This window comes from Tachyglossus aculeatus, chromosome 1 (genome assembly GCF_015852505.1).
Source record: "Tachyglossus aculeatus isolate mTacAcu1 chromosome 1, mTacAcu1.pri, whole genome shotgun sequence".
NCBI classification, from domain to species: Eukaryota; Metazoa; Chordata; class Mammalia; order Monotremata; family Tachyglossidae; genus Tachyglossus; species Tachyglossus aculeatus.
In genome coordinates this window covers 65994195-66006778 of record NC_052066.1, presented here as the reverse complement: position 1 = coordinate 66006778, position 12584 = coordinate 65994195, and the positions used below count along the sequence as shown (strand labels likewise).

The 12584-nt window shown below is 43.5% G+C and overlaps 1 protein-coding gene and 1 non-coding gene across 2 annotated transcripts in view; one reads left to right on the top strand and one right to left on the bottom strand.

The window, feature by feature from the left end:
• The window catches only part of MAP3K13 (mitogen-activated protein kinase kinase kinase 13), a 169834-nt gene that overhangs the window by 64147 nt on the left and 93103 nt on the right, over nt 1–12584 (top strand).
• LOC119933594 lies at nt 727–864 on the bottom strand. Its single transcript, XR_005452575.1, has one exon. It is a non-coding gene; the product is annotated as a small nucleolar RNA SNORA7 (small nucleolar RNA).

Genomic DNA, 12584 nt, shown 5'->3' with positions numbered 1-12584 from the left:
GGTTCTCCAGCAGTCCAGAGTGCACATTCAATGGGTCAGGCCCGGAGGGGCAGCGCAATTATAAACCTGGCCAATAAAGCAGACAAAAGGTTAAACTGAAATTTCACACCATCCAGACGGGGTGGTGGGAATCCATCGCAGAGCCAGGCTAGTTTCAGAGCCATCATTACCAGCTTCAGCAACAATATCCATCTGCACAGGAGGAGAAAGAGATGTTTCCCGCACAGGGAAAACATAATATGTTTTCAATGGTCTGAGGCGTCTCCAGGCCTAATATCCCAAGGCCTGTGAGGGACACTCATTCTTCTTCCAGGAAAATCTTTTGCTTTTAACACTGTCCCACCTGCTTGAGATTATTTTCTATTGTGTGGGAAATAAATAATTTCAGTAAGTGTTTAATTTAATCTGTTCTTGTCTTGTCTTACGCCGTCGAGTCGTTTCCTACCCATAGCGACACGACGGACACATCTCTCCCAGAACATGCTGTTCTCCATCTGCAATCGTTCTGGTAGTGGATCCATACAGTTTTCTTGGTAAAAATACGGAAGTGGTTTACCATTGCCGGCTTCCACGCAGTAAACTCAAGTCTCTGCCCTCGAGTCTCTCTCACGTCGCTGCTGCCCAGCATCAGCGCTTAGAACAGTGCTGTGCACATAGTAAGCGCTTAACAAATACCATTATTATTATTATTATTATTATTATTATTATTATTATGTGTGAGTTTTGGCTTTTAGCAGATTGCCTTCCACTCGCTAGCCACTGGCCAAGCTAGGAATGGAACGGGTAGGCCTCTGCTTGACTCTTCCTCCCATAGCCGAGACTGGTAGAGGACTGGAAACTCTCCAGGTGCCACCCTGAGAAACATTTAATCTGTTACAAGTGTTTAATTTAATTAGATTGTCCACACGTGGCCCTGGAGAGTCCCTAATTAGGCACCGAACCCCTAAAGTCTTTTGCCTCTCTAGAAAGCTTATTCTCCTAAGAGCTCATTGTGGCCAAGGAATAATAATAGCAGCAACAACAACAATAATAATAATAATTGTGGCATTTATTAAGCACCTACTATGTGCCAGGCACTGTACTATGCGCTGGGGTGGGTACAAGCAAATCGGGTTGGACACAGTCCCTGTTCCACGTGGGGCTCATGGTCTCGATCCCTATTTTACAGATGAGGTAACTGAGGCCCAGAGAATAAAGTGACTTGCCCAAGGTCACGCAGCAGATAAGTGGAGGAGCCAGGATTAGACTCATAACGTTTTGGCTCCCATGTCTGTGCTCTTCCCACAAGCCGTGCTGCTTCTCCATGTATCTCATATTGTTGTGGGTTCTAATCTGGCCTCTACCACTCGTCTGCCGTGTGACCTTGAGCAAGTCACTTTACTTCTCAGTGCCTCAGTTACCTCACCTGCAAAATGGGGATTAAGACTGTGAGCCCTATGTGGGACAGGGACTGTGTCCCATCAATCAATCAATCAACCAATCAATCGTATTTATTGAGCACTTACCGTGTGCAAAGCACTGTACTAAGCGCTTGGGAAGTCCAAGTTGGCAACATATAGAGACGGCCCCTACCCAACAGTGGGCTCACAGTCTAGAATGGGGAGACAGAGAACAAAACCAAACATATTAACAAAATAAAATAAATAGAATAGATATGTACAAGTAAAATAAATAAATAAATAAATAGAGTAATAAATATGTACAAACATAGGTGATCACAGTCTTAATCCCCATTTTACCGATGAGGTAACTGAGGCACAGAGAAGTTAAGTGACCTGCCCAAAGTCACACAGCTGACAATTGCTGGAGCTGGGATTTGAACCCATGACCTCTGACTCCAAAGCCAATGCTCTTTCCACTAGGACATGTGTTTCTACTGTATTAATCGCTGGTATTCTTGCACACTTACTGTGTGCTGAGCACTTTGCTCATTGAGAAATACAGCCCTTACTAATAATAATTCTGGTATTTGTTAAGCACTTACTATGTGCCAGGCACTGTACTAAGCACTGGGGTGGGTACAAACAAATCAGTGTGAGCACAGTCCCTGTCCCACACGGGGCTCACAGTCTTAATACCCATTTTACGAATGAGGCAACTGCCAGATAATACTAATAATTCTGGATAATTCTGGATAATAATAACAATAATAATAATAATAATTCCACCTTTATTCCTATCCTATTCAAGAGGCTGAACCCTGAATGGCTTCTGAAACCCAGTGTGCCTGGGGGAGGACAATATAATTGATAGAATTCTATATCTGCCTTCAAGGATCTTATAGTATTTTGGATGGTAGCAGGCATTTAAATAAACTATAGATGGATATGTATATAAGCGCTGTGAGGATGGGGCGACTATCAAAGTGTTTAGCAAAGTTATCCTACTAGTAAGAGAACAATGGATAGGATAATAGCGGGACAGCAAAATGAGATAACAGAATGCTTTGGCAAGCCATTGTTGTGTTGTTATATTGTTCGGAATCCAGTCTTGAGCACCTGGAATCTGAAGAGTCTCTGAATTCCTAATCCATCATCAATCAGTGGTATTTATTGAGCACTCATTGTGTGCAGAACCCTACCGTGGCTCAGTGGAAAGATCCCGGGCTTGGAAGTCAGAGGTTATGGGTTCAAATCCCTGCTCCACCAACTGTTAGCTGTGTGACTTTGGGCAAGTCACTTAACTTCTCTTTGCCTCAGTTCCCTCATCTGTAAAATGGGGATTAAGATTGTGAGCTCACGTGGGACAACCTTGATTACCTTGTATCCCCCCAGCACTTAGAACAGTGCATGGCACATAGTGAGGGCTTAACAAATACCAACATTATTATTATTATTATTGTTACTAAGTGCTTTGGAACATTTGATACAATGGAGTTGGTAAATGTGATCCCTGCCTTCTAGTAGTGGAGACAGAAATTAAAATAAATCACAGAGTGGGGATGCACCAGAGTCCAAAAATGCTTTGGAGCTGGGAGTGGGGTGCGAGGGTGTCTCTCCCCATTGCAGTCCATACTTCACTCTGCTGCCCAGATCATCTTTCTACAGAAACATTCGGGACATGTCAACCCTCCTCAAAAAATGCCAGTGGTTGCCCATCCATCTCCATATCAAAGAAAAACTCCTCAGCACTGGCTTTAAAGCAGTCCACCAACTTGCTCCTCCTCCCATCTCACCTGACTTCGCTCCTTCTACAACGCAGCCTCACAGTTCACTCCTCTAGTGCTCCTGCTCACTGTGTCTCAGTCTCACCTGTCTCGCCGCCGACACCTTGCCCACATCCTGCCTCTGGCCTGGAACACCCTCCCTTCCTCAAATCCAACAGACAATTAAATTACTCTGCCCCCACTTCAAAGCCTTATCGAAGGCACATCTCCTCCAAGAGGCCTTCCCACACTAAGTCCTATTTTTCCTCATCTCCCACTCCCTTCTGAGTGACTTGCTCCCTTTGCTCTTCCCTCCTCCCATCCCCATAGCACTTATGTACTTATCTGTCATTTTATTTATTTTATTGATGTCTGTCTCCCCCCACCCCCACCCTGTAAGCTCATTTTGGACAGGGAATACCACTGTTTATTGTTGTATTGTACTTTCCCAAGCGCTTAGCACGGTAAATTCACACGGTAAGCGCTCAGTAAATACTACTTAACGAATGAAGGAATGAATGAATATGAGCAATTCAGGTTTGACACAGTCCGTGTCCCACATAGGACCCGTAGTTTGAATCCCCATTTTACAGATGAGGTAACTGAGGCACAGAGAAGCCAAGTGATTTGCCCAAAGCCACACAAGACAAGTGGTGGAGCCAGGATTAGAACCCAAGACCTTCTGACTGCCAGGCCCAAGCTCTATCCACTCTGCCATGCTGCAACGTTCGGCACATAGTAAGGGCCTAACAAATACCCCAGTTATTAATCAACCAATCAATCAGTGGTGTTCATTGAGCACTTACCGTATGCATAGTAAGTGCTTAATAAATGCCATTATAATTATTATTATGGCCTCTTTGCTTTTTTTTTAAGGACCTACCCCCCTAGAGGCATTGAAGGACTGTGTGCTTAATTCAGGATGCCTGGTTACCTTAAAGCCGGCTCACCACCCCGTGTGTGACAATATTTGTTTTTAGGGTTTAAAGCAACACAGTTGGACTGAAGACACTCATTTCCTTGTGTATGCTTGAGGTGGCTTTAATGATTACGTTTTGTGAGTGCGATGGAGACATTTTGAGTGTTCACACTCCGATTCCGCTCTGGGATTTGAATCAAATATGCCTCCTGTGGTATTCAAAGTATTTCAAGGTATTCTACGAAAGCCTCCACAGACTAAAGGCAGTTGGAGAGCTGCCAATTTGGTGAGTAAAAAGCAATCTCAGACTTTGGCTTTTGGCACCTCTGAGGTCTCCACAGTTTCTCTCAGATAGCAGTTTACACCATGGCCCGCCGAATAAGGCACACAATAAAGCACATATTCCTAATCCGTTCGTTAAACTTTTTTTAGTGTTTAGAGTTTGTGATCATAGATCATCTATACTGTCAGCTGTGAGGAATCTTGCTAGTATTCTTATCCCTTTTGGCAATTCTGACTTTTCTCCTGCTCAGCACTAGAAAGGCTCCTCCACGTGACCTGCATAATCGCGCACGCTTTATAATTATGAGTGAAGGGAAGATATCGGTTATCTTTTGTGAAACTGAAGAATTCTCTCCTCCAGCATGTGAGGTGGGAGAGCAAGGTCTCGGCTGCTTTAGGCCTCTGTTTGCTTTGGGTTTCACCATGTTGACAGCATCTGTTCCCCGCCTAAGCCTGCTTTCTGGGCAACAAGTCATGCTAAGCTGTGTCCCATGATCTTCGGAGCATTGATCCTCAAGGAGAGGGGTAAACGGGGTGGTGCATATTGTCTAGGGAAAGTTGCCCTGGAAGTTTGCCTGCTTTAAGAGCAATTTAGAATCCAGTGCGCTTTCATTTAATAAAAATAATAACGGCATTTGTTAAGCGCTTACTATGTGCGAAGCAGGAGCAGCACGGCTAGTGGAAAGAACACGGGCTTGGGAATCAGAAGGACCTAGATTCTAATTCTGCTCTACCGCTTGTCTGTGGTGTGACCTTGGGCAAGTCACTTAACCTCTCTGTGCCTCAGTTATCTCTTCTATAAAATGGGGATTAAGACTGCGAGCCCCATGTGGGACAGGGACTGTGTCCAACCTGATTAGCTTGTATCTAACCCAGAGCTTAGTACAGTGCCTGACACAGAGTAAGCGCTTAGCAAATACAGTAAAAAAAAAAAGGGTTAGGTAGGGGACTGGGAAATAATAGTGATAATAACTTGTTAATAGTAATAATAATAATAACAATAATGGCATTTGTTAAGCGCTTACTATGTGCAGAGCACTGTTCTAAGCGTTGGGGGGGAATACAAGGTGATCAAGTTGTCCCACATGGGGCTCACAGTCTTAATCCCCATTTTACAGATGAGGTAACTGAGGCTCAGAGAAGTTAAGTGGCTTGCCCAAGGTCACACAGCTGACAAGTGGCAGAGCCGGGATTCGAACCCATGCCCTCCAAATCCCAAGCTCGCGCTCTTTCCACTGAGCCACGCTGCTTCTCATAAAGCACTTACTACTATGTGCCAGGCACTGTACTAAGCACTGGGGTGGATACAAGCAAATCAGGTTGGACACAGTTCCTGTCCCACGTGGGGCTCTGAGTCTCAATCCCCCATTTTACAGATGAGGTAACTGAGGCCCAGAGGAATGAAGTGACTTGCCCAAGGTCACACAGCAGGGAAATGGTGGAACCGGGATTAGAACCCACGATTTCTGACCCATGACTTTCTGAATTCCAGGCCCGTACTCTAAGCGCTACACCCTGCTGCTTCAGGAGAGAGTTGAAGCTAGGGGCAAGTAAGCCCGAGAGATATTTGGCACCTAAATTCTAAAAATAGCATTTAGGGTGTCTAAAAGATTAATTCCATTGCACAAACATCAGCATTCAGCCTCCCAGGAAACTTCAACTATTATACCGTCCATCTGATTATGTCTGGGATATTCAAGGGTATTTTTTAAAGATAATTTTTTTGCTGAAAACTCCAACCGAAGCTGTGTTAGATAAACCTAACACTGAGAACCTCTTCAAAGTCTGTGGAAATTATGCTATCAATCAGTTAATCAATTGTTCATATTTACTGAGCGCTTTTACCGTAGGCAGAGGACTATGTGACAGACCACAAATTTGGAGGTGAACATGCCACCTCTGAGACTAGCCTAAGGAATATTGATATCATCAGGTCCGTTTGATCACCAGACCAGGTTTTAGACTTTTTCACTCCCAGCCGAAGCCCCTGACCCCGCTGCTGTGTTTGGAGGACTTCAGAGCAATCGATCGATCAGTGGTATTTATTAAGCGCTTACTTATGTCCAGAGCACTGTACTGAGTGCTTGGGAGAGAACGGTACAACAGAATTAGCGCTTGTTGCCAACTTGTACTTCCCAAGCGCTTAGTACAGTGTTCTGCACACAGTAAGCGCTCAATAAATACGATTGATGATGATGATAATTAGCGGACCCATTCCGTGCCCATAATGAGCCAACACCTGAATACTAATAATAATAATAATGATGACATTTGTTAAGCACTTACTATGTGCCAAGCACTGTTCTAGACACTGGGGAGGATACAAGGTGATCAGGTTGTCCCATGTGGGGCTCACAGTCTTAATCCCCATTTTATAGGTGAGGTAACTGAGGCACGGAGAAGTTAAGTGACTTGCCCAAGGTCACACAGCTGACAATTGGGAGAGCTGGGATTTGAACCCATGACCTCTGACTCCCAAGGCTGGGCTCTTTCCATTAAGCCACCCTGCTTCTCTGAATGATCTTCTGGAGGAACACAAGGATAATAATAGCCCCCCATGTATCCGACCCAGTTAACTTGTATCTACCCCAGAGCTTAGAACAGTGTTTGGCACATAGAAAGCGCTTAACAAATATCATACAAATAATAATTAGTTAAGTGCTTTCTATGCGCCAAGCACTGTACTAAGCACTGGGACAGATACAGGTCAATTAAGTTGGAAAGAATCCCTGGTCCCCTGTGGGGTTCACAGTCTATGGGGGAAAGGAGAACAGGTATTGAATTCTCATTTTACAAATGAGGAAACTGGCACAGAGAAGCAGAATGACCTCCCTAAGGTCACCCAGTAATGAAGTGGGATTAGAATCCAAGTCCTCTGGCTCCAAGGTGCATGCTCTTTCCACTTAGCCACAGGAGCACTCTCACCGAGAAAATGTCTCGTTAGCAAAACTGCGCCGCATCCTAAAGCTTTTCAGCCCTTCTAGGCTGAATTATGCTAAAAGTTCTAACCCCGTTTATGCTAACCAGATAATAATGCAGGCAGCGTTAGCACTGATAAGCCATATGTGGGTTTAACAAATCATTTTTCCAACGCCCCAGTAGGTGACTCTCTGCAAACAAGGGCTGTTGTTCCATTTTACAGATTCATTCATTCATTCATTCATTCAATCAATGTACAATAAATATTGTACATATTTATTACTCTATTTATTTATTTATTTATTTTACTTGTACATATCTATTCCATTTATTTTATTTTGTTAGTATGGTTGGTTTTGTTCTCTGTCACCCCTTTTAGACTGTGAGCCCACTGTCGGGTAGGGACTGTCTCTATATGTTGCCAACTTGTACTTCCCAAGCGCTTAGTACAGTGCTCTGCACACAGTAAGCGCTCAATAAATACGATTGATTGATTGATTGATCATATTTATTGAGCACTTACTGTGTGCAGAGCACTGTACTGAGCGCTTGGGAAGTACAAGTTGGCAACATGTAGAGACGGTCCCTACCCAACAGTGGGCTCACAGTCTAGAAGATCTGTCTATCGCTTGCTTTCCTAGAATCTATCGTATCTAATATTTGAGGTTATCGACTTGGCCTTTAGGTTGTATTTATTCTCCTTGAGCTCACTGTTACTGTCCTGTTTTGGTTCTCCTCCTATCTCTCTGGATGTTCATTTTCAGTCTCCTTAGTGGGCTCCTCCTCTGCCTCCCACCCCCTAACTGTGGGGGTCCCTTAAGGTTCAGTTCGGGGTCCTCTTCTGGTCTCCACTCTTCTCGACTGTGAGCCCACTGTTGGGTAGGGACCGTCTCTATGTGTTGCCAGCTTGTACTTCCCAAGCGCTTAGTACAGTGCTCTGCACACAGTAAGTGCTCAATAAATACGATTGATTGATTGATTGATTCACCTTCTCCCTTGGAGAACCCATTTGGTTCCATGGCTTCAACAAAGCAGCATGGCCCAGTGAACAGAACACGGGCCTGGGAATCAGAAGGTCCCTGCTCTGCCACTTGTCTGCTGTGTGACCTTGGGCAAGTTACTTCACTTCTCTGGGCCTCAGTTACCTCACCTTTAAAATGGAGATTAAGTCTCACTTGGGACTTGGACAGTGGTCCAAGCTGATTAGTTTGTATCTACCCCAGCATTTAGAACAGCTGGCACATAGTAAGCACTTAAGAAATATTCTTCTTCTTTTTTATTATTATTATTATTAAGATGATTCCCAAATCTACATCCCCATCTCTCTCTCCTTCTCTGCAGTTTTGCACTTCCTCCTGCCTTGAAGACATCTCTACTTGGAAGTCCCACAGATACCTCAAACTTTTATTATTATTATTATTATTATTATTATTATTATTATTATTATTATCAAATGTCATCAAGTCATTTCCAATTCATAGTGACTCTATGGATTTATTGACTTCAGAACATCCTATCTTCCACCATAATCTGTAACCTAGCTAATGACTCATCCATTATCGTTGTTATGGTTTTTATCCATCTAGCTGCTGGTCTGCCTCTTCCACATTTTCCCTGGACTTTTCCTAGCATTAGTGTCTTCTTTTCCAGAGGACTAGTCCTTATTTTGGTGTGTCTAAAATATGTTCCTCTAAGTTGAATCATTTGGCCTTCCAAAGACTACACCGGCTTAATTTGCTCTAAAACCCATTGGTTTGTTTTTCGGGTAGTGGATGCCTCTCGCAAAAGCCTTCTCCAACAGCACATTTCAAAAGAATTGGTGCTCTTTGTATCCTGTTTTTTCATGGTCCAGCTTTCAGATCCATACTTTGTCACCGTAAACACCAAACTAAACATGTCCAAAACAGAACTCTTTATCTTCTCAAACTCTGTCCTCCCCTGGTGTTTCCCATCACTATAGACAGTACCACTATCCTCCGTATTTTATAAGCCTGAAATCTTGTCACCATCCTCTACTCATCTCTCTCCTTCAACCCATATATTCAAACTGTCAGTCAGTCCGTCATATTTATTGAGTGCTTACTGTGTGTGGAGCACTGTACTAAGCACATGAAGCAGTGTGGCTCAGTGGAAAGAGCCCGGGCTCTTGTAAGTGATTAACAAATGCCATCATTATTAGTTTGTCTGATCCCTCCCTGAGCCCCACAGCACTTATGCACATAGTAGTTTATTTCTATTACTGCCCGGCTCTCTCTCTAGGCTGTAAACTCCTTGTTGGCAGGGAATGTGTCTACTGACTCTGTTATATTGTACTCTTCCAAGCGCTTAGTACAGTGTTCTGCACATAGTCAGCACTCAATAAATAACTTGATTGATTGACAATGCCTGGCACATAATAAGTGCATAACAAATACCATAAAAACAAGTTCCACAGGTGCTGAGGGGCCCTGCCAAAGAAGCATATGTCACACAGAGAACGTATTGCACAATTCTTGCCTTACTTCCCCAATTCTTCTTTTCTCACAATAATAATAATAATGGCATTTATTAAGTGCTTATTTATTAAGTGCTTACTATGTGCAAAGCACTGTTCTAAGCGCTGAGGAGGTTACCAGGTGATCAGGGTGTCCCAGGCGGGGCTCACAGTCTTAATCCCCATTTTCCAGATGAGGTAACTGAGGCACAGAGAAGTTAAGTGACTTGCCCAAAGTCACACAGCTGACAATTGGCAGAGCGGTGATTTGAACCCATGACCTCTGACTCCAAAGGCTGTGCTCTTTTCACTGAGCCACGCTGCTTCTCTCACAAGAGAGACTATCTTTGTAATTTCTTTTTCTCTTTCTCTCTCTTCTGTCTAACTCTCCATCTCTGTCTGTCCCCCTGTTATTTCCATGCTCGGGCTTCATTTTCTTCCTACCTTCTCCTCATAAGCAATAGCTCCTTTGACTCGAATTTCCTCCAAGTTGAAAATATTTGACATTTAATATTCAATCGATCAATTGTATTTATTGAGTGCTGTCTATGTGCAAAACACCATACTAAGTGCTTGGGAGAGTACAATATGACAGAGTCGGGAGAGACATTCCCTGCCCACAAGGAGTTTATAATCTAGAAGGAGGAGCCTGCAGTCTAGAAATCCTTATAAAGCTAGCAGTTTCCCTACAGATAAAGACATCTGTGGAGAGGGGAGAGAAAAACTGGAAAGGTAGAAAGTTAGACAATTCATTCATTCATTCATTCAATCGTATTTATTGAGCGCTCACTGTGTGCAGAGCACTGTACTAAGCGCTTGGGAAGTACAAGTCGGCAACATCTAGAGACGGTCCCTACCCAACAGTGGGGTCATCCGACTCAGAGATAATTGGGGAATGTCACAAGGTTGAAAGCCCTTGAAAGTCGCTTACCAACCGCTTCGCTGTGCAGTGGGGACATGTAGATGTAGGAAGAAACAGGTAAAATTTAGATCGAATCCTCCTACATTCCTCCTTAAATGTAAAGCTTTTGAGCTTATCCAAAAAAAAAAACAAAACACATTCTGAAGAAGGGAAATGATGTGTGCCACACTGCGCTGGAGAAGTTTCATGTGCAGATTCTAATTAGAATGGAGTAGTAAAAGCTGTTGCCGCAAAGTACTACCTCAGCTATACAGTGAGGTAGAAGAAAACCTCTAGGAGGCCTTCATGTCCATTAAGACATGTATATATGTTTGTATGTATTTATTACTCTATTTATTTTATTTGTACATATTTATTCTATTTATTTTATTTTGTTAATATGTTTTGTTTTGTTCTCTGTCTCCCCCTTCTAGACTGTGAGCCCACTGTTGGGTAGGGACCGTCTCTGTATGTTGCCAACTTGTACTTCCCAAGCGCTTAGTACAGTGCTCTGCACAAAGTAAGCGCTCAATAAATACGATTGAATGACTGAATGAATAAAGTCAGTTTAACTGTATTTGAATGTAGTCGTGGTAATAATTTCATTCTCTTTTGCTCTGGTGACTCTCAATTTCCCTTCCTTTGTTGGTACAGATCATTATCGTTTGAGCCCAAGGAAAGCCTGTTTGATGGCCACATGGAATTAATCATCATCATCAATCGTATTTATTGAGCGCTTACTATGTGCAGAGCACTGTACTAAGCGCTTGGGAAGTACAAATTGGCAACATATAGAGACAGTCCCTACCCAACAGTGGGCTCACAGTCTAAAAGAATTAATAATAATAATAATTACAATGGCATTTGTTCAAGCATTACTATGTGCCAGGCACTGTACTAAGTGCTGAGATGGATACAAGCGTACAAGTTGTATACAATCCCTATGCCACAAGGGGTTCACAGTCTTAACCCCCATTTTACAGATGAGGAAACTGAGGCACAGAGAAGTGGACATGCCCAACGCTACACAGCAGACAATAATAACAAAAAAAATTATGGTATTCGGTAAACACTTACTAGGTGCCAGGCACTGAACTGAGTGCTGGGGTGGATACTTAAATACTTAGATATGCTGCTTAGAGAAGAAGAATGGCTCAGTGGAAAGAGCACAGGCTTTGGAGTCAGAGGTCATGCGTTCAAATCTCAGCTCCACCAATTGTCAGCTGTGTGACTTTGGGCAAGTCACTTCTCTGTGCCTCAGTTACCTCATCTGGAAAATGGAGATTAAAACTGTGAGCCCCCCGTGGGACAACCTGATCTCCTTGTAACCTCCCCAGTGCTTAGAACAGTGCTTTGCACATAGTAAGCGCTTAATAAATGCCATCGTTATTATTATTATTATTATCTTGTAACCTCCCCAGTGCTTAGAACAGTGCTTTGCACATAGTAAGTGCTTAATCAATCAATCAATCTATCAATCATATTTATTGAGCACTTACTGTGTGCAGAGCACTGTACTAAGCGCTTGGGAAGTACAGGTTGGCAACATATAGAGACAGTCCCTACCCAACAGTGGGCTCACAGTCTAGAAATAAATGCCATCATCATTATTATTATTATTACAAGCAAATCAAGTAGGACAGAGTCCCTGTCCCATGTGAGGCTCGCAGTCTCAGTCCTCATTTTCCAGATGAGGTAACTGAGGCCCAGAGAAATGAAGTGACTTACCCAAGGTCACACAGCAGGCAAGTGGTGGAGCGGGGATTATAACCCACGATGTTCTGGGTTCTAATCTCGTCCCAGCAGGAATGGGCCCATGCGGGGAGTGTGTCGGACCCCACCGAAGAGGGCATCTCTTAAGGCCACCTTTGTTGATGCCCACTTCTAGGTCAACAACATTCAGCGTGGCTCAGTGGAAAGAGCCCGGGCTTTGGAGTCAGAGGTC